This window comes from Pogoniulus pusillus, chromosome 17 (assembly GCF_015220805.1).
Source record: "Pogoniulus pusillus isolate bPogPus1 chromosome 17, bPogPus1.pri, whole genome shotgun sequence".
Taxonomy (NCBI): Eukaryota; Metazoa; Chordata; class Aves; order Piciformes; family Lybiidae; genus Pogoniulus; species Pogoniulus pusillus.
Genome location: NC_087280.1, coordinates 6,893,701 through 6,915,789, shown reverse-complemented (window position 1 = coordinate 6,915,789; position 22,089 = coordinate 6,893,701). Strand labels below are relative to the sequence as shown.

Below are 22,089 nucleotides of genomic sequence, written 5' to 3'. Positions count from 1 at the left end.
TTTAAACATCAGACAATTGCAAATATAAGCAGTTTCTCACACGAGAGCTTTACCAAAGAGAACAGACTTGAAGGAATAATGCTCTCTTGCATGAATTTTGTCCTGTAAGTAGTAAAAATAAACTTACATGATTTCGTGTCTGACAGAATTCACAATTAACCTTTACATAGAAAGCAGTCATTAAGAGCAACAGAATACAAACTATTCACTTTTTTTCATGGTCTTTGCCCATTTTACCTATTAGAAAAACATTTTCCAGTAATATGAAAAAAAAACAAACCACCAAGCATCAGCTCAGAAAGTTTGGAATTGTAAAACATTCATTTGAATGTCCATCTGTGAGGTTAGATGTAGAAGCTGCATTTGTACAGAATCCATCCTTATCAGTCCTTCTATATCCCTCTGTACTTACTGCCTAAGCTCCTTCAGATACAACCCATGATTCTGTAGTAGGCTAGTTCTTCCTAAGCAAACTTCCACTTATCTCCTAGCACTCTTCCCTGATGTTTCTCTCTCTGAACAAATACCTCATTGAAAAGAAGTCTAGGTATAAGTGAAGATCTTGTGTTTGGAATTCAGCTAGAGAAGTACAAAAATACAGTGAATGTTTCTTAACAGTCAAACCAACCCCTAGACTTTTGCTATTTCAAGGACATAGCTACTACCTACACACAGAAGAAAATATGTCCACCCTCAGTGTGTACACTTTGGGGGAGTTTTTAAATATATATATTTTCCTATCAAAGAGCATCACATTTTGTTGGGTACAAACAGCCACACTAGTATGAGAAACAGCAAGAGCTAACTTGCTAGCCATGAGAATCTTCCTCTCGGCATTTATGTGTGGAGTGGGCTATCATTATTATCTTATTTAGAGAAGTCCCTGATGTTATTGATTAATGTTTAAATGAGATTCCTGTACCTGCAGTTGAAAGGTACTCATACATTGCTATTAACACCTTATCTGCTGAACATTATGCCCTCAAGAAAAATATATATTAATCACAAATTTTACTTTGGTAGAAAACGGAGGTACCCATTAATTGTGGGAATAGTGTGAGAAAACAAAAGCAATAGCATCATTCTTGCATCTGCCTCTTCCAGATAAATACTATTAGACAATTCCAGTGCACCAGTAGAATTGCAAACAAAGGTGTGGCTGCACACTGTTACCTCATAGTCCTTAATTTGTATTAGCAAGCCTGCCTATCTCAAAAGAAAACTCAAAGAGATAGTTACAAAGAGCTACAGATAACTTCTGTTTTCTGAGGTTATTTTCTGCATAGGTATTTTTGACATGGTGAGTGTTCTTATCTCACTGTGCCTCATAGAAATGCCTGATCTTTACCACATGAAGTATCATCTTAATGTCTACCATAATGCTGAGTTAATAGTAGGATATTTATCATTTTATGGTCTGAATCCAACGTAAGTGCAGATGAATCACACCAGGAAAATATTTACACTTAATGAAGAAAATCTGTAACCTCCTTGGTATGAAACTGTTCTCAGTTTGCATTTCGGTGTGTTCTGACGGTCAGGCTGTTATTCGTACTTCCACGCAGTGTGGATTCAGTGACACTTGGCTCAGTTCACTTGTTACAGTTTCTGAAAAAAACATGAAGCACCCTGATACATGGGCAGAAGATATCTTCGCTGGTTGAGCTCGAGGGGAAAACTGGGTACAATTATATATTCTTTTAATTATTCATGACTTGGGTCTGAAGTGAACGTGTATTCGTTTTTCACTTATTCACTTTATAAAATTCAAAACTAAGCCCAGAAGCAGTTTTATTCTTGGCAGTGTGACAAGTTTCCTCTCCTTGACAAACCAGTCAAAGGAATTGTTCCTTGGAGAGTTTGCCATCCTCACGTATCCCAGCGAGTTGGGAGGGGAGCTGGCATTCATTACACCCCCCATCACACGTAAGTGTGTGCATTCCCTCCCTCTTTCTTTCTCCCTCTCTGACTGTGACAACAAACCCCTCTCAGAGGACCGTGTTTATGTCTAGCATGTGGTTTCATTTGTGTAGCTGTTTGCAGTTCATTAGTCTAGAAAGCACTGCCCAGTCCTGGTAAGGACAATGTATCCATCCATATCCTGTTTATTGCACCTCCTATTCCTGATGCAACGCACAGCTCGGACAGAGGGAATTTGCTGTTTTGCTCATCAGCTAGAGCAAAAACAGCTCAGGAGCCAAAGCTGATGTAAACATACATTAGGAAATTGTTTTGATCTGGACTATCAGGCTGCTGGCAATGCACTATGCTTCCTTGGGAGACATGCAAATTTATGGGGCACAACTTGACATGATTAAGGCAATGCATACAGAAGAGGTAATTGCCCTTCAGCAAGAGAATGATGTCAAGAAGCAATGATTCTTTACGTTCTTGGCAGTGCAGGTAGGATCATGAAATCAGGGGCCTCTTGCAGATTCATTATAATTTACATCTTGGGCATTTTTTAAACTATTTTTGTCCAGATTTTATGGTTGCATTGCTATTGTTTGTCTTGTAGGGCAACTAAGGACAACAGTCAATTTGTAGCTTCACAACCTAAATCTGATGTTTTGATAATTTATGATATCTTTTTGAGCCTGGAGACAACACCACCACCACAAACAAGCAACCGAGAAAGAAGAGCTAAAATACTGCCACAGGGAGGCATCAGCTTCTGCTGCTCAGTCACAGCAATAGAAATTTAATTATCAGAGACACTGACACTCCTTGTTGACAGACATGTGCTCAGAACTCATCCACATGCCTGAGTGGAGTCAGATTCATCTTGTGCCAGGGTTAATGAGAAATTACTGATCACTGCCTGGGAATTTGGGGGTGTGAATGGCTGAACTTAAGGTGAAAGACTCCGTATCCTACTACTGCTCCCCTGAGTCGGCCTAGCAAATAGCTAACTGTAGTATCTTAATTAACCACGCGTTAAGAATCAACCTTGCTCTCCTTTGCAAGCTGTACACATTGCTAATTACATTAGGTAAGCACACAAGAGTACATGGGAAGCAGGCCGTAGTGCTGTGGTGGGGTAGTTGAATTTCCCCCTGTACTGCTTAGCAAGACAAGACTGGTGGCACGAGGGTGGTGTTGAAATGGCATCTTTCATTTAACGCAAACATACAGAGAAGGGAAACCTTCCACTCTCCCAGACAAAAGGAAGCTGTCTCTGCATCGCTTTCTCCTGTTAAGTTTGGTAAAGAAAGAAACTAGCGGGAAGAACACAATGTGCAGCTCTGGAAGCTGTCATCTTGCAGACGTCTGCTATAGAGAGAGCCACCCACAGCCGCTCTGCTGCTCTGAACGCTCACGAGGCCAAGCGCCAATGTAGCCTCCCTGTGCTGGATGCACAGCGAAAGAGGAAACGTGGTTGGAGTGTGCTGTATTCTGGCTGCGCACAGCTGGCACATGATTCATCAGGGACTTGTACCATCTGGTACAGATGAGAGGGCTGTCATGCTACACAGTGTCTCTATCACAAATAGAGACTTGGAAGAACATCACAAAGCTGTGATTAGTTTGTTGGTGCAAATTTAACTTTTGAACTACAAACCTCACATGGAGAGGCTGACAACTTCTGAAAAATCACCTTCTCCATTGTCCAGTGCCTAGCTGATAAATACCTGATAGACTTCTAAGTCCTGGTAGCTAGGTAAAACTTTTCAAAGTATGTAATTTCTTATCTCCTTTGGGTTGGCTTTTTAAAATGTAACAAACTATAGTTCTAGAGTCTATTTTAGAGCTAAAATGCTGCAAATTTATTTTTTCTCTCTCTCTCCAGCAGTGCACAATTTCCTCCACTGGTAGTGGTCATATTCATTTTAAAATTCTGTTTGTTTGTTTTCTGTGTATTTATGTATTAAATGCATTTTTTTCTAGGTAATTCCCACCCATGCTTTCTCTGTCAGTCCCTGGCCCTTCTTCAATAAGCTTTTATTCAGTCAAAATACTTAGATTTTATCCTAGCCATTAATTTTCATTTTCCAAGGTGTTTTTTTTTTTTAAGATTAGCTAAATTAAATAATTTTTGTAATTAGTGTCAAATTAATCCATAATGGAAGGTAGATAACAGCAGAGATGGAATCTCTCAGATTTTGACAGACACTGTCATTTGGTTTAATGTTTTGTATAATATCTCCTTAAGTGAGCAAAGAGCTTGCCTTGATGACTTCCTTCCCTCACACCTAAGCTGATGGCCTCACAGGAATAATGATTTTGATTGTGGGGAAAACCAGCCTTCCTTTACATTTCTGAACTCTGAGAGGGCCACGTTATTAACCCTCATTATATTTTTAAAACGGGGTTTGCCATTTTGAGGCCTGATTTCTTGTATTTCATAGCTGATGATTACTGAATCTCCATGAATTGTAACATACAGTTTATCACAAAACCCACCAACCAAAAAACCCTAAAAAATAACTTAATTTCATAGCAAGAGGTGAAAAAGAGACCAAATGATCACTCTAGGGGAAATGAAGGCATAGTCATCTCCAAAAGGCAGACTAGTGGAGTGAAGGAAGCTGGAATTGAGATGACAAGATCAGTCATTTCAGGATCAGTTCCTGAATCAAAAAGAGTTGGGTCTGAACACACCTCAATATCTCAGGACTTTGTCATTTAGACTGAGTAAAGGGAAGAAAGCAGACTGGTATACATTAGGCTTAGCTGAGTGTTTGGTGTAGAACACATCTGTACCCAAGGTGCTTTAATCTGAGGTACCCGATTCTGAGCACATTTTCAGCTCTGACTCAGCTTAATTTTCTCTGATGACTAAATGCTAACTCTTGTCTGCCTTGGGTCCTCTGACACCTTCATTTTGGTTATTTCTTCCCCTTCCCCCCCCCCTCTTAAATAAGCAGGGACATGGGGTAATGGTTCTTTTATTCTTATTATGGCATCATGTGGCATCACTTAATTCTAAGTGATTGGTTCAAACCCAACTTTTTGTTCCTGATCTTGCCCCACCTGACATCTGCCATAGCTTTGTTTAAAGTTATTAGTGTATGAAGAGTTACTGTGATTCAAGAACTTTATATCCAAAGTTTGGGAAGACAATTAAGTAGTTAGGATGGGGTAAAATTAATTCTTGATGATTTTTTATTGGCTTTGGGTGAGCTTTCCTTGTGTACTCTGTAAATGTGCTTTGGGTTCAGTCACATTCTACTAGCCTACAAAAGTTCTTACAGAAATAACTAAGAATGTAGCTGGTGAACTAAAACACAAGTTAGAAAAACTATGAACTCCAAACATTGGCTACTGTCATTACAAGTAAATGCAAAACATTTGAGATCCTAGGATTAAGCACAGAGGTTAGGCATGGGTAAAATTAAAGAACTTAAGTCTTTAAACTAAGAGTAGCAAAAGCTTCATCAAGCAAATAAGATTCTTGCTTTCAGCATGTATGAGGCCCTCTATGTATGATGTGTCTTGGCTGTGGCTGCATGGGCTATTGCTGTTACTAAACATACCTGCACCTTTCTAGCAGACGATGATATGCTATGACATGACACAGGCTACAGAGTAAGAGAAGTAACTGATTTCTTTTCTACTACAATTTACAGTCTGTCTTACTAGCACAGGTTGAAAACTGTGGCAATTTAACCTAGACTCTTACATTATTAGGTTAATGAGTAAAAGGTCTGTTTGCTGGTTCTATGATGCAGTTAGCAGAACAAGCAGTCCTGATAACCGCTCCTGAATTGGAGGTAATGAATCAAATTAAGACTGACATACAGAAAATCTGTGTGCAGTGTTCAGTTCTGCTTTCTCCATGATCTTGGCCAAGAAAGACCACAATCTAAGGTGTCATTCCTTATTACTCCAATTCATAAGCAAAACATGCAGATTGAAAATTGTTCTGAGGAACAGAACAATTGAAGCTGATGGTAAGCTGTTAGTTTGAAGTGAGGCTACTTAATGTTATTGTAGTAGAAATCAACAATAGCAGTCAATAGATGTAGAAATCACCTACATTCCACGTGAATGATATTTGTTCAGCTATAGTCCATAGACAAATTCCACAAGTGAGGAAATATGCCCAAGTCACAGAAACTTCTGTGAAACTTCCCTGTAATATTGAAGGCTTTTAATTTACTTAATGTTGAGATGAATGGGAGAGTGCTGCAGCCAACATCTCTGAGAATGGGGATTTCCCTCTCAAATACTGATGCCTCATAAAGTTTGCCTTTAAATGCCTCCAGAGACCTCATTCTTATTTGTGGGTATCAGTCTGTTCTCTCACAAGCATACTGTGGATCTCAAGTTCAGTAGGGGCAGACAGGGAACAGAGATACTAGCAGAGCATTTTGCAGGCAATATGAAATTACATCAGTCCTATTTGTTGGCTAGAAAACTGGGAAGAAGGAGGTTAGTTTCTCAAAAACAGAATTGACAATCTTTTGTAACACTGCTATTCATTCTAGGTTAGCAAAAGTCAATACAGATTTGGCTGAAGGTGGGTTTTGTTAGATTTATGGACACAGAAAGTGCAAAAAGCACTGTCACACGTGACAATCTAAGACATCACATGCACCATAAGAAAATAAAAAGGCAGGAAGAGACATGTCTGATGTGTTTCAGAGTCATCAAACAAGCAAAAGAACTGAACAAATCAGAAAGAGCCTTCTACAGCAGAGCTATCTAGAATATTGCCCTCAATTTCCAGCACATTTACAAACCACTATTATTAAATATGACTCATCAAGATGAAAAAAGAAAAAATAATTCAGTCAGTGCTGTAGTCAAGTCACTATTTAATGTTACTTTTCATATTTGCTGTGATAAGCACTAAAATTTGCACACTCCTTCCTTGATAAATCATTGTTTTGCAATGTCTTGAGAGTCCAGTAAATGGTTTGAAATTGCCACAATATAATAAATGGTTATTTGATAATGAATGAAATTGTTTGAAAATACTGTTAAAATGTCAAGTTTCAACATATGGAGCATTAGTCAAAAGGAGTGCAAACACGGAAACCATAGTGACACTATAAATATACTGCCACAAATGCATTTATTTGTACAGGGCAAATAGTAGGTGCTGTACACAAACCGGTATAAATTGATATATGAAGTTAATTTCAATCTGTAAAAGTAATTGCATTGGTTTAACTTATTTAACTCTCCTTACAATAATATTTGTACCAGAGCAAGAAAGTAAAGAAATAAATAATGATAAATAGATAAAATACATAGGAAATGGGCATTGTTTTCCAGTTTAATTACGCTGTCACATAAAATTATCACAGAAATACACTATGCTGGCAAGAAGAATATATTAAAATCCCATTACGCTGTGCAGAGCTGGCCAGCTTTTGTTGCTATTCAGTCCATAAATAGCTCTTCAGCCTTTCAACTATCATGCAAAGTTAAACTTTGGGGGAAAATACAGTGGTACCAAAAGGACAATACAGGCTGTGCCAGCTGGTGGTTAGCCTGTGGCAAGAACCTGGGAAGCACAGTCATATGTTTCTCTTCAAGAATTCATCTGACTACACAGCAAAATTTGAGGGGAAAAAATGCTCACTCAGAATAAGTAACTTTCTAGCTCTTTCTTTTCCCTGCTCTCTGGCCCCCTCCCCTCCCTGGGCACAACTCAGGTTTTGTGTGGCTGTAGCCTCTGTATAACATGGCCACATATTGTGGTGATGGGACACTACTGTCAGTACAGTAAGAGCAGGACCAACAAGTAGGTAGAATATAATAACGGCATTTATTTTCTTCTTCCAAGGCATTTGTGGTTCCAAACTGAAGTTCATCTTACGATTTCTTTTAATCATGAAAAGCTTTAATGTGTTCATCATGAAACAGTCTCTGCTTTTAATGGCATGATCTGAACACAAAATGACAGCCTCACCAGAGGCAGAAAGATGTGTGCATTTCTCTGAAGGGGACTTGACTTTATTGCTTCTCTATTTTTATCACAACAGTTGAATTTTAGTTTGCCTGAAAATAGTTATCTGCTTAAAACATTGGTAAAGAAGACCATAATGCTGCAGTTAGTGCTAATAATGGCTGCATTCTTTTCCCTTCTCAGTTACATTATAAATCGTTATGGATTTAAATATGCAACTGTCAAAATGGTGCAATTAAGTACAAATTGGTCCTTAATTAAAAAAAAAAGCAACCTTTTAAAAATTACTCTTTAGAGTTCCAGTAAAAATATGGAAAACACAATTCTTCAGAACCTTCCAATTCAGAGGAAAACTTTAAGCACAGACTTAACTAATTTTTAAGATACTCTTTCTAAACCTGCTTTATAAATCTTTAGCATCTGATTGATGAGATTTCATCAATGAAGATAAGCAATACTCTGAGTAGAAAGGAAATCCGTGGAATATTAAATGCCTCCAAAGAGAATACAATGCACAAGCTGAAACCCCAAAAGATAAGGCAGCTCCCAATGCAAGATGAGATTTAGGTCATCAAAGATATTCCTAGTGCTTGTCACACTTGCATAAATTAAATGAATGGACTGGCTCCAAAACTTTATTTCAGCTCTTTAACATTATGTGTATGCCACAAGAATGACTTTTTAAAGCTGTCTATTGCTATAAACGGATGGCTGTAACTAAAGTAAGCTATCATTAGACTTTGGAAAGGATCATTTATTATACTCCAAAATGACCTGTTATTTACAGTTCTCATTAAAAAAAACTGAACATGGAATGCATTCAAATTTCACCAAAGTTATAATACTGTTTACCTGCCTTCTAATAGTAGCAACTGAGAGTTTGGTTTACAAGAATGATTTATAGACTTTGTGCTACCACATGAGCAGTTCAAAAACACAAAAGTGGAAAGTATCACTGAATAAACATTATGCAAATCAGGGACAAGCACCTCAACTCTCTTCTTGTTATTTCATGTTCTTAATCCATAGTACCTTAGGTGGCAGCTGGACAGTTACTTCCTGGAGTGCTTTTTTTAAAGGGGATTCTGAATGTATCAGTCCAAAAATTAGATAAAGCCTAAATCTGTCTACCTACATACACACCATCTAAACTATACTGAAAACTAGTCCTTCAGTAGCCCTGGATACCCACCTCAAAGCACTTTCAGAACTTGAGAAACAAATTATGACAGCTGTAACTGTCACTCATTGATGATCTTAAGAACAGCTGTTACAGTTGTTGGAATTTAGACACTATCATTATGAAGACCTATAAAGAGAGAGGTAAATACACCTATTTCTAAGAAACATTTTCTTTTGGTTTTGCTCTTTATAAATTGTACCACTATAATTCTGGCTTGAAGAGTTGGGTTTAAAATACAATTCAAAGTACCAGAATCATATCTCAACTATTTCCAGCAAGAAACATGAACTTGGCTTTGGAGGTTCCCTATGAGATTTGCATTGTTGTAAAAGTTTTGCACAAAGGCAAATGGGGAAATAAAAAGGTAACTGATACTGATTACGGAAGGACGGCTCAGAACTGGATGAAGTTACAAATTGCCATCTTTGTCCTATTAAAGTCTTTGAAATGTCATCTTTCTCTGAAAGAGAATGGAAATGCAGAATCTTTGCATTAATGCTTTCAGAATTAAGACTGATGCATACTTTTACACGCATTTCTGGGATGAAGCTAACAATAATTAACTTTAGAAGTGTCACAGTAACAAACAACAGTGTTTGTTGCAAACAGACACATCAGATTAAAAGAGAAATTACTGCACCCATCAGATTGAATTACTACTACTTTGTTTCATGCAGGACATTTACCATCAGAGCTGTGCAGAAATACTCCACAATAACGTCCTAAATTCAGAGTTGCCTTGTAAGGTCATTTGCACTTCCTTCCTCCTTAATTAGGGCTTCTTGGGCTCCAGTCTTTTCAGTGGAGTCAGTAAAAGCACTAGGAGCAGAATTCAGTCCCTTCAGCCATGGATGAGACTGAAAATCACTAACTTCTAGGAGTGAACTGAGGTTTCACTTAAAATTGCAGTAGTGGTGGGTTTGTGCCTCTTCAGTTGAGCAAGCGTCTTGCCAGAACAAGTACTGCTTATCTTCACAAGCATTTTCTAAGCGTTTGTCACTTTCATATAGCAGGGTATTTGTGCTGTTTTCCATCCTATTTTACATGTTCATTCCTTCAGCGAGAGCATAAAGATCCTCTTATCTCTGAATAGTCTCCTTAACACACAAAGAAGGTTTGAAAAAAAAGGTAAAAACCTATTTATCTTGCTGTTTTTTCATGTACTGGAAAATTAAACTACAAATGTACAGCTTCAAGAATTCCTTAAAAGGAAAGGCACTGTGAGGAATGGGTGTGGGTTTTTTTTGGTTTTGATATATCAGGAAATTCCTGACAAGTGTCCCTATAACAACAACAAAAAGCATCTTGTTATCTTCAGAAATCAGATACAGAATTGAGTCTCTAAAATTGAGGAACTTGTTCCTAAAACAACCCCTCCACGCTGCTACTAAAGCTGAATATGGAATTTCAGCATGTTTTTCCAGCATGTACCAAAAGTTATACTCCCATCTCCAGAGCTGTCTGTCTCACACTTGAAGCTTTTTTCCCAAACCTACATGAAAGTAGAAGAGATGAGTGAATCAGAAAATCTGTCAGAGTGTTGTAAAACTGAAGGCTTTTTACCACTGTTGCCTACAATTAACTGGGGACATCTGTTCAGTAAAGGACCCAAAGTAATCTCATGTAAGAGCCTCAATGCAGTGTAGTATTGCATGGAGTAACCTAGTCAGAAGTAGAAAAGCCTTTGGTGCGCTTTAGTCTCTCTGGCCGTGAGCGCTTTGCTGAATCAAGGACGATGCGGTGATGTGAAGTTACATCCGAGATTGCTGTGCAGCCTGTACAGGCTGTATCCATTGTGCTACAGCTCAGGAGGTTCAGCTTTCATTTTCTGTAAAGCCTGTGGCTGGCTCCCCTTTGCCACAGGCTGGCAAGACATGCTGTGTCTATGATATTGTCTTCTGACTTGTCAGCTGTGCGTTGATTAAGACACAGATGAGCATATCCTAGTGAACTAAGATGTTAAATGGATTTTTGGGGAAGTTCAGCTGCAAGGAATTTTATAAGTGCCAGCTCAGATTTTCCTTTGAACTATATTAGCCATAAATATGGATTATTCCTGTAGGTCCTGTGTATGGAGAATTCAATCTGCTATAAAGGTTCAGCAGCAAAATATGAGCATAATTATTTCCTAGCCAGATAAATGAGTCACTTTAGTAGAGACATTTTTATCATGTGACTCATTCAGAATGCAGAAAAAATTATCTCCATCCCTGTCTGCTTGAAACTTTTACCATTATACAAATATATACATACATTTACATAATATACACACACAAAATATAGTGAATTTTGACTAGCTTCACTAGGTCACTTTGTTTGGATAGCAAAGCAGCAAACAAATTCCTAAACAAAAGGATAATCCAATTTAACTGCTAATATGTAGAGTCAGTTTAGTGTTTCCTGCTATTATTTGTGAATAACTACTATCTGAAAATATTAACTTATGAATGTGATTGAGCAGGTAATCACTAAGTGCTTAATAACAACTAGCAATTAGTGTATGTAAATCAACTAAGACAGCAGCATCTCAATTGCTGTTCTGCATAGAGGAATAGTTAATTTGTAGGAATACATGCTTCCAGCCCAGATTTTAAAAAGTCACGTTTTAACTGCTGAAAACCTCAATACCTATAATATTTGTTGTGCATTTTCTGATTATTCTTAATGCCCTTGCAAACACATGTAATAAAATGCTAACAAACCATCATCCATTACTTAATTATGTTTATCTAGACAGATGAAATTGGGGTGGGGGGAGCCTGTGTTAAAAAATATTGTTTCCCATTTTGCAAACACAGACTAAATTTACAGCTTAATTATTCCTTGTAGTGCTTTAGAGAGATTTTCATGTTAATCATACTCAGGTCCAGAGTTGATTTAAGAAAAAAAGAAAAAACTGGTGATGGTTTTTTTGTGTGTATGTTAGTTAAAAAGTATGTTGACTCCCAATTAAATCAACTTCCCCTCCAGTAAGGGACTGAATGTTTGTGAGGCTTCATTGGGAACTACACAGCGAGCTTTTCTGACAGTGATGAAACACCACCTATGAGGCAAGACAAATATCTCAGACAACAATATTATAGTTGCCTTCTAAAACTTTGCCTATGAAAAACACCAGAATAATTAATCTTAATTAATAAAAATACCTCTATGTTTCTGCAACCAAGAGCATGAAAAATAGAGGTCAGTTCTGGAAACCTTAATACATGAGAGTATCTCACTGAATTCCAAAAGATCAGTGGTGTGCACAGTGATATGTGGTTAAAGAATGCAGTTTCTCCCTAGATGTCTTTTTCAGTGCTCTAAGAGATATTCTAAGTTGAAATCTTTGATAGTTTTGCTGATTTTTTTTCAAATCTGTGCCAGTGACAGCAAGACCACCAGATATTAAAAGCATCTTGTAACACACTTGACACTTCCTGCAAAGATAGCCCAAGAAGTGCTTAGTGAGAACAAACATTAACCAATCTTCACAGATCCTTCTTCATCACTGAATAGGCAAAAGTGTTCCTTGCAGAGAATACTTGATGTTAAAGCCAGTCACACTGAACTTGTACAGTAAACCATGAGAATATCTACTTTTAATGCTGAAGCTTACTCTCTTTATAGCCTTAAGATAAATCTGTACATCAGTTAGGTGGATTTGAAAGGGACATGTTGGCAGAAGATTTTTTGGCATATCTGTCTTGGCTCCAGCCAGATGTGATCTGGTTAACTTCTGTGTTAAATAACAAATAAATTGCTTTCTGCTGAGTATATAGAAGTACATACTACAAAGAGTTACTAGGTTCCATTCCTCCCAGAGTACCTTCCAAACCTGGCACAAAGCCTGCCTTTGCTGCACAAACACACCCCACACACACATCAACATTCTAAAACATGCCTGAATTCTAGATATACATTAATGAAGTACTTTTCCTGATTTTTAAAAATCATTTTCCTGATATGACAATAAGCTGTAGGTTGTCAAGCACTGGTAAGAAAAATAAGGAAAAAAGTATTTTCCTTGCAAGGGTTGAAAATCTGTTCAGTGAAAATATAAGTACAAAAGGCTTAATCCAAACCCCCATAACCAGGTATTGCTGAGATCTTACTTATCAGCCCCAGTAAAATACTGATTTCATAATTTCTGCAAAGACTTGATCCTATGCTACCAGATCATTTATGTAAAATTAGAAATTTGCTATTTGACTATTTGCCTTCCACTTTCTGCTCATTAGTGTAATTCTTTGGTAGCCTACTATGAAATGTTAAACAGTTAACTGTATCAGTAATTCTTGAAGACATCTTTGTTTTGGACATATTATACTGGGGAAAAATGTTTTCTTCTTCAAAAATAATCTCTAAGAAACAAAGCAAATATTTATTTCCATGGGTTTCTGCTGTAGAGGAATCCATAACAGCATGGAACTAATGGTCAGTACTGAACAGTCACACTGATGTAGTTACAGAAAAGGATGGGAGTTTTTTTCTGATGTCATCAGGCCAGCAAAAACGTTGGCATATATGAAGATACACTGCTTTAAAAGGTGCTGTTAAAGACTTTAAATGACTTGTGTTTCCCTCATGGAATTAGCTGTATCAGTGTAATAAAATTCATACCAATGCCTATCCACATTAAGGGAACTTTTTTAACATTAAATCTCTATAAAGCAGCAGGAGCTTTTTGTCTTTCTTTTAAGCTAGAGACATGCCCTAAATAAGACTTGCTTTTTTACACCATGATTGTTTTAAGATGTTGTCTTTAAATCAGCAACAAAAAATAACTTTTTGTTTTACAAATCTTAGAAGTGGGCTTTTAGGAGAAATGATTCTAATACTGGATTGTAGCATGCAAGTAAAGAAAATAAGGAGACACTGACATTAGAGATGCCATGTATGGATTTTAAAGCTTTGAAACTCAAAGCAAGCTACACTGCTGCAAAATACAGGAGCAATTCCATAGCCTTAAAAGCACTGCTAAAACATAGAATCATAGAATCAACCAGGTTGGAAGAGACCTCCAAGATCATCCAGTCCAACCTATCACCCAGCTCAAACTTCCAGCAAGACAAAAAATGCCAAAGTCATAACTGATCACACATTCCTTTCAGATGAAAGCTTTTCCAGACACTGATCAAATATTAAACAGAAGAACAGTCATAATTGGACAATAGTAAAATCTGTAATAGAAAATTCAGAGACCTATAACTTAATGCTTTTTAAACTTTACCAGCAAGAGGAGTGGAAAACAGTAGTCTCTGGCAAACTGTTAGAAAATGGTTTCAAATGGTTCTCACTCTCAGAAGGAACTTAATGTATTAAATAAGGAAAATACAAACCTTTAATATGTTAATTTGGAAAGCTGAATCTTTGCTCCCCAAGTTAAGTAGGTGTGCAGTTGTAGCCAATCTTATTTAAGTCATAAGAATGATAATTAGGGTCACTCTTCAGGAAATCTCTTAATAACATGCTTAGATGGCTTCAAATACCTGTCTAAGCGCTCCCTGAAATGGGCCTTACTGGGTGAAAGTTAACATATGATGATCACATAGGAAGTAGCTGAATAATTTTAGACCAATTTATAGTTCAAATAACTCTCATTTCTTACTCAGTTTTCACATGTAATGGATTCTGAGATCTCTTTACCCTCAAATTTGATTCATATGTTCCTGTGAGTATGCTGGCTGAACAGAATATAGCTTACAGTGGTGTTCATAAGCTGGAATTTTGAGTTTTCAACTTGCCAAGACTCCACACTAAAGTCTGAACCTAATTGGCCACTTCAGGTAGTGATAAATAGAGAATCAAGGCAGGGCAGTGGGAGGGAAAAAACCCTATCTGCATTTGAGTGATTTGCACAAAACCTAAGAGAGAAAAAATGCCCCATCACTGTCAATGGAATGGATCTTCTGTCAAAAGTGCAGTCTCATTCTGTGCTATTGAGATGAACTTTACCTGCCGAATGTTGTGAAATTTATTTCAGCGGCCTGTGACCGACATATATCAGCATCCGACCCCTATCTATATAAAACAATAAGCATGATCTTAAGGCTGTCTTAAAGGCTGTCTGAGAGATGTATATTTACTAACATATAACCTGACTAAAGCCAAACATCATTACCCCTGTGACTGATTGGAGGGCAGCCATAACTGAACAGTTTTATTTCCCATCTACAGCTGAGCTCCTTGACCAGGCTTGCTGAGCTGACACGGCATTTCAAGTCTTGTTACCAGCTCAATGGTTCTCTTATTTAAAAAAAAAAGAGGGGGAGGGGGGACTGGAGAAGAAAAAGAAAGGCACCTCTTCATTTAGTCTCTCAATCTTGATCACTGCTGATGGGCTATCAATTATTTCAACTTGGTTAGGCAGCTGGCTGAAGGTTAAATAAATTCTGCCTAGTTGTTTGCATGATCATACTCGAATTCAGGAATTTCCATTTGAAGCAGATTTCCTTCTGGTTGCTCCTTGAAAAGTTTTTTACAGAGTCTAGGCTAGAAAAGGAGTCAGGTTTGTGGAGATGCACATGAACAAAAGTCAGTGGTGCAAAGAAACCATGATCTGAGATTTCTGAAAGGAAATCTAAAGGCATAGTAAGAACCTCTTATATGTAGATACACATGCAAGCACTAACTCAGGTGAGGCTGACAGGAGCAGAGGTCATCACTAATCCTCCATTCAGAGGGATCTTGCCCAAATGTTTTAATAGATGGTCAAAGTCTAAGAACAGCTATTCACTGGCTCATGAATGAATCATGATTTTTAAAGAAAATAAAATGGGTCATGTCCTTTTGCCTGCAACGTGTTGACATCTTTCACACTACTGTTTTGACACCCAGGGAATTATTTCCCATATGCACAACTACTTATCTGTCTCAGCCAATGTCTGTACTAATGTGCTGTTAATAATGCATTCTGTGGACTCAGCATTCCTCACACTTGCATTGACTTTACTGTTTATTTGAATATTTACTTGTTGGGAATATTCCCATTTTATTTCAGTACATGACACTCCAAGCTCAATGTGAAACAAACACTCATTTTCACATTTAGCTTTAGTAGGGTCTCATTACTGAGACGTAAGGAAAATGCACACTGAAATTTGTCTAAAATAATCAGAATAGGTAGTGACTTAAATAGCAGGTGGTGTCCTGTTAAAGCAGAGAGAGAATTATGGTTATGTTTTGAGGACTCATATAGCTTCTTTGCCTCATACAGGTTTAAATGCATAGTCTACAGTTACAAAACAGTTGATTTTTTCATAATCAGATTACCTGCATCTTCGGTGGTTTTCTACTGTAAGGCAGTGAACTAGTTTAGAGAGAGAAGTCAGAAACAGGTCACCAATTCTAAGGGCAAGCACATGCACAACTATAGCTAGCCCACCAAGCAAGTGCCTTGACTTGCTTCCTTCATTCAGCTTTCACTGTTTGACACAGAGAATTCCTAGTATCTACAAATAAAACATCTGACATTTGAGAAAACAGATCAATAGATGAAAGCATGGGAAAGAAGATTCAGAAAATTGTTTAGAGGTTTTCAAGACAAAAGTGGATATAGTCCTGAGTAACCTGGCTGTGGCCCACATTTGACCCTGGACAGACCTCCAGAGAGTCATTTGGATCTGAGTTTTCCTGTAACAGTGTAATCCTGAATCACTGTTCAGACAGAAACCATAAGCCTATTAAGGTTTCGGGTAAGACCCCTGGGCATGAGGACCCATCCATACTCTGGATCACTTCAGTGTTCCAAGGAAATGAACAGGCTTTTATGGAATACATATTGATGCCCAAACCTCCCTTTTGTTCTCTACACATCTGACATTTTGACTACTCTTACAATAGTTTACTTCTTAATACAGAGGAAACTGTGTTTCACTGTTGACACAGTCTCTCAGTCATGCCTTTGCCCTCTCACTATTGGGAACTAGATGGGACAGAATCTCTCACTGAGCTGCAGGAAGCCATGCAAATAGCCATGATAGTTCAGATACAAATTGCCTCCACAACGGTATTCCATAGCACATCTTCCATCCTATCATTTTAGGTGAATTCTCTTTCCCAATCTGAGCCCTACATAACAAAAAGCCTCAGGGACTGCGGACTTCATTACCTGAGAGTGTTTCAGCAGCTTTGAGACCAGATTGGGTTACTTAGTCTCCTGTCTGACCTGTCCTTGAATGTTTCCAGGGATGGGGCATCTACCACCTTCCTGGGCAACTTGTGCCAGCATTTCAACGACCTCATTGTAAAACATTTCTTCCTTGCATCTAATCTGAATATACCCTATTGTAGTTTAAAACCATTACCCCTTGTCCTATGGGCTGATTTCCTCTACAAATAGAATTCCTAACTTCAGCATACAACCTCTACTTTATCCGTCAGCCAGTGTCATTAATACATCTGTCAACAGCTTAGAAAATACTATCCCAATAAAACAGTAGGCTATTAATATAACTCAGTAACTTGGCAAAGACCATGGCAAGTTGCTCGTCAATTCATATTGTCACAAGTTACAGCCCCATGGCAGCAATCTCTGCACAAAAAGGATATTATCTGGAACAAAGTGACTACTTGCTAAAACATTTTATGGAAGCAAAAAGTACACACAGTTGTGTTTTATTAACAAACTCTTGACCCTGTCCATATTCAAAATGCTACTGTTCAGCTAACCCCAGAGCTGGCCTCATTCCTTCTCTAGGTCCAGTGGACTTGTTCCAGAAATTATTAAAGCAGAAGGATACCCAAGACAACTGAAAATAAGAAACAAAGTGGATATATATCAACAACTGCCTCTGTTGCTTGTTACTAAGGGGAAAAAAAGCACTAAAGTAAGTGCTGCCACAGTCTTCACTTTCTTACAATCACAGTTTTGAGTCTCATTTTTTGGAAGAGCTTCTGCAGAAGCATCAGGCATACTTTAAAAGCTTTAAAAGAATTAAAAGCCAAAGATCAGAATATCATATGTCAGTTCCACACTAAGCATAAATTCACTGTACATGTTGTAGGGATGCTGAAATTTCTGCCACTTTAGGGCATTTTATGTGTGAAAATACATATACACAACACATATACACGAGTACATACACACCAGTTGGCAATATCAGTACTGTCACGTGTAAGCTATGTAAGTAGTGTATCACTGGAACAACTACCACTTCCAAAGACAAACACTGCCAAAAAAAACTAATAGTTAGCAGTGGAATAGGAAGGGAACACCTCAGCACAATTACATGGTTTATTTGGGTTTGAGGGTTATTTCTCAAAACCTTTTTGGGAAAGCTGCTATGGAGCACTCATGGGTTTCCTGCCAACCTTTGCATTGAACTTTCTTACATTACATTACATGCTGAATTATTTTCTTCTGTGAAATATTGTTGATCTTCTGCAGGCAGAGAGATTAAATTAGAAATTTATCTTCCTCTATTACGTTGCCCTCTTTGAAATTAAATTCTGTAACATGCTACTTTTCCAAATCTTGATTTATGAGAGTTTACAAGTGTCACCCACAATTTTATTTTTTAGGATTGTTTTTTTTTTAAATGATACAATCTATTACTATCTCTATAAACAGCTTCTGTTTTCTAACCAAATGCTGTCTGCCTGGGTGTTGACAGCAGGTAAAACGTTTTATAGGTTATCAGCAAGAAAGACCCCAAACACACACGAAATATTTACCTTTCTTCCCCTGCCCAGAGGTACTTTGCCAGGGAAGATGCTCCAATTTTCACATATCTCAAAAGTAAGCCCCAGCAGATCCAGAGAGGTGATTCTGCCACTTTGCTCTCCTCTGGTATGGCACTGGAACAGGCTGCCCAGGGAGGCAGTTGAAGTCCCATCCCTGGAGATATTCAAGGTCAGGCTCAACAAGGCTCTGAACAACCTGATCTAGTGGAGAATGTCCCTACTGACTGCAAGGAGGGGGTGGGCTGGATGACCTTTGGAGGTCACTTCCAACCCAAACCATTCTATGATTCTATGATCAGCAACACAACCTGCAAAATCTGTGCAGGTTAAGAAAGCTGCTAGCCCAGCAGGCATAAAATCAGAAACACTGTTTCTTCATCAGATTCGTTTTTTCTTTAACAGTCTCTGAGCTGTCAATTTGAGAATGGCTGTTGATTCTACACTCACTTAACTAGGGATGATTCCTATTCCAGTCTACATTGTCTTCATCTGTTAAGCTGATGATGGAATTTGTCTCCTTAGACAACAAATTTGGGGACCAGAATTTATCCATCAGTAGGTTTTAGTCCACTGAAGGGTAAATTAAAGTAGATTTGTAATGTCTTTGTTTATCTGAAAAAATCAAATATATTGAAAGAACTTGAAAGCAGGTTTAATTTAAGAGAAAAGTAAGACCATTATATAAACAGCAGCAGATCTCATCCAGAATATGTCACATAAATATCATACTATCAAACAAGAAATGTAAATTATCATGCATACCCTATAATTGAAAAGTGTATTATACATTAGTGAAGTCACCCATTTATCTAATCATAATCAGTTCCAATAAAATCTCATTTAGGAAAGTTGAATGTAGTTCAGGGTGGATGGTTATGAGGATATCAGTCATGTGAGTATGCTCTGAAACAGTTTTGAAAGATAGTTCTCATATGTAGAAATCCAATTATTGTATACCTCACGAGAAAGAAACGTACACAAATCTGGGCTAAACCGTTCAGAGGCAGAAAGCAAAGCAAGTATACTGGATAACTATTTCAAATAGGAAATTTATGCAAGACTTGACTTCTGCACAGTCATTACAAGGATGACATGGTGTTTACTGCTAATAAATGTAACAGTAACTCCAAAGCAGGTAAAAAATCCTGATATATCATTTGAAGGTTCTGATGATGTATAGCCCAGCTCCAAACCTTCCATACTCAAGTTTCTAAATCCAGCTTTTCAGCAGGAGAAATTCTGGTTGAGCAAACATATGCAAGTCCGTTATAAAAGGAGATAAAGTGCAAGCATTTCCTATCACTGCTTTGACAGGCACAATAAGTGGTTTTGTTGAGCTTATTGACATAAAAAGACATGCAACAGACTAATTTTGCCATTCATATAGTACATCATTCCACAGGAATTGCAGGAATATTTGCTACCTTGCTTTCAAAATAAATGCCAGTGACTTAATGCAACAGTAAGGTAATATGAATAAAATGTGTATTATGACTACAGCTGAATAGGCAGTTCATGACAAATACTTAATCTTCTATCTTCAGCCTCCTCTAAGTTTTCATTACTGAGTATTCTGTTCCTCCATTTATTGTGCACAGCTGCTCACCTAATCACTTGCACAAACTTCTTTTAACCTATGGATTATTTATTATACATCCACTACTCTTCCAACAGTGGTAACCTAAGGTATGCTGATTTTTATCTTTTCTACATATTGCAAAGTTTAAACTTTCTGTCAGGCCAGTTCCCATGCTGCTGTGAATATTCATGTACATACATACAGATGGCAATATTTACATGCAGATATACTTGGATCCATCAATAGCATGGACAACAACTCCTCAAATCTCTAAACGGTCTTCATCCAAATTGGGTACAAAATGTGAGAAAATATAAGCTTGGCAAAACAAATATCCACATATCCTCTTTAATTGTTTTGGTACTTACTAAGCTCCAGGAAGAATCAGCCACTAAATACTGCAATTTCAAGTTATTTCTTGCATTTCAACGTGTTTGCTTCTTCACAAAATCCAAAGGATCCTGAACAAAGAGACTTCTTCACAAACTCTGAGGAAAAAAAAGCAAAACGTTTTGACTATCCTGTTCTTGCAGCAGTAGCTAACCCTGATTTATCTGCTTGGTCTGGCCAGATGATCTCTAGAAGTCTCTTCCAATTCCTACTATTGTACGATTCTATATACACACATGGAATTTATCCAGTTTTAACAATGTATGAGTAGGTTAGGGCACTTGGAAAGTAAACATCATGATCCACAAAATTGATCAGGATACCTCTCTCAAGTGCTGTTGTAATATTTTAAAGTAGGGGAGAGCTAATTCAAAAGCACGTAGACTGTATTTAAGAGAAAATTACAAAGGCATTGGCAACCATATGTAGATGGAAACCCACTGGCCAAACTTGCAAAAATATCTTGTTTGAAGTAACTCTTGGTGACACAGGCCTTCTTCCCACTTCATGTTTCTGGTGTCATATGTGCTGCATTAAATATCTTTCCCTTATTCTGGAAAACATACCTTATGAACCACAAACAGAGAAGCTATGGATAATAAAGGGCATGCTAGGAGCCTAGTGACTACAAAAGCATCTTTAGGAAGTGAGGAGAGACATTAAGAGGGACACAGACTATCCCCAGGCACTGAGCACAGATGCCCTGAACATTCCTTTCTACTACCTCTTAAATTAAGTGGGATTTAGACAGCTCCAAAGCTCTATATGCAACTCTATAAGAAGCTACTGTATGACCATTTGTTTTCATTCCTAAGTAGACTAAATGTGTGACTGAATTGCTCTGGTCAAAATTATCTGCTGTTCTCATCCTCTAGCGTTGAGAACAGTTGCATCAATTGACAATTCTGGAACATGTCCTTCACACTAGTAATTCTGCAATCACACCAAAGTAAAGCTAAGAAACACTATATGCCTTTTTATACCCATCTTCAAGATCTACCTCCAATTAGTTTCTGATACACTTGCTGTTCTACATAACTGTTTTCCTTTCCAAACCTTGGGAGCACAGACCATGGGTGGAGGATTGATGTACTAATACTGCCTATAAAACCTCTGAACTGATGTGAACCACGGGGTGTTACTTTCTAAGCCACAACATACTGTGCCCCATCGTTTGGCTGCCCAGAGAGGTTGTGGAATCTCTTTCTCAAGAGACTTTCCAAACTCCCCTGGATATGTTCAGTGTATGTGCTGTTCCTGTTAGCTCAGCAAACTAAGATGCACTCAAAAGACACCTGCACCTAAGAAAACTACTCTTCATCAGCTCCACTGCATAGGAGCAGCATTTAAACATCTCTGCCACAAACACGTAATTTTAATCACAAAACACATGGTATCAAAAGGAGATCT

The 22,089-nt window shown here is 37.8% G+C and overlaps 1 long non-coding RNA gene across 2 annotated transcripts in view; it reads right to left on the bottom strand.

Annotated features, from left to right (window-relative positions):
• Positions 1-19,340: 19,340 nt before the first annotated feature.
• LOC135182885 (uncharacterized) overlaps positions 19,341-22,089 on the bottom strand; it is a 215,176-nt gene continuing 212,427 nt past the window's right edge. The window contains exons 6-7 of one of the 2 annotated variants that reach the window (XR_010305333.1): positions 20,658-20,777; positions 19,341-19,949 (exon numbers count right to left, since the gene is read on the bottom strand). This is a non-coding gene — a long non-coding RNA (uncharacterized LOC135182885). Of the gene's footprint in view, positions 20,778-22,089 lie in introns of both variants that reach the window. The other variant, XR_010305332.1, reaches the window with a different exon arrangement.